Raw genomic sequence first — 1,337 nt, 5'->3', positions numbered from 1 at the left:
TCCTGAACCCTATAATATTTATAAAAGCCTGTCCTTCCGTGCAGCAGCCGCGACGCCTAAGCATGCCTGGACAAGATAGGAAACTTGCCAACTTACATTGTAGGCAACATTTTAATTGACTTAAATTATGAATTGAAATAATAAGCATAAGTGATTTCAAAAAAATGGAGCGTGGTAGGGAAACTTCATGTTGGTTTTCATGATCAGTAGCCCAAAATTCAGAAGATACACCTGAAGGTTGAGGAAGCAAAGCCGTTGTTGTCCAGAGTGATTACCGTAATAATTATTTGGGCTTTGTTGAGATTATATCTGGAATATGCTCCCCATACTAACATGGGTTCTGTAGACCAAAGAACAAACCGCCAGAGGAACTCAATGGGTCGGGCAGCATCTGTGGAGGGAAATCAATTTTCAATATTTTGGGCTGAGACCCTCCCTCTGGACTGAGAGTGGACGGGAAATAGTCAGAGAAAAGAGGTGAGGGGTGGAGATGGGGCAAGACCTGAGGAGTGAGAGGTGGATCCAGCTGAGGAGGGAGGTGGGAAGGTGGAACTAGTGACAGGGGTGCGAAGTAAGTGTTTGGGCCAACATGGGGCTGCAGAAATGGAATTTAAATCCATGGAGGGTTATCGAAGAAGTTAGAGAGTGTTTGTTTTAGAGATTCAGCAGAATGAGTATTGGAGGACGATGAAGTCTCAGTGATCGTCTTCGCATAAAACAGAGGCCGGCAGATGTGTGGAGACCGAAGGGATCGAGGAACTGTGGATCAGACAAAAACTCTTGGCTGAGATGGGAGAACAACCGACATCTTGTTGATGGTTTGAGGGGCTGAATGGCCACCTCCTACTGTTTCTCACTTGATATTTCAGTGTTCCTGTCCAGCGAGGCTCCGGAGGAATGTGAATAGAAATTAGTGCTTACAAGCATAGAAGTGATTTCCATGAAACCTGCACAACTCCTGTTCGGGTGGGAATTGTGTATCGGACCGGGATGGGAATCGAAACCGTAACTCGGAGAACCGGGAGGTGGAGCGATGGGGATGGGGAAGACAAAGAGGGAAAATTTTAAAATGTAGCTGGTGTAAAAAATGAAATAACGTGTAAAACGCAGCGGTGGGTCGGGCTGCGTGTGAGGGGCGAGGAACAGAGTCACCGGTTCAGATGGGAGACCCTCCACCCGTCACGTGATCCCGTTTCTCGCTCCCATTTCAAGCGCAGATCTGCAGCATCTGCGGGGTTTTATTATCGAGGTCCCGCCTCCGCCTCAGCCCCCCGCTGCCGAGGCTCCGCCCCCGCTCTCACAGTCCCCGGATGGGCGGTGCTTTTCTATCCGTTCTC

Source organism: Mobula birostris, chromosome 13, assembly GCF_030028105.1.
Source record: "Mobula birostris isolate sMobBir1 chromosome 13, sMobBir1.hap1, whole genome shotgun sequence".
Taxonomy (NCBI): domain Eukaryota; kingdom Metazoa; phylum Chordata; class Chondrichthyes; order Myliobatiformes; family Myliobatidae; genus Mobula; species Mobula birostris.
Note: the sequence above shows the minus strand (reverse complement) of the source record.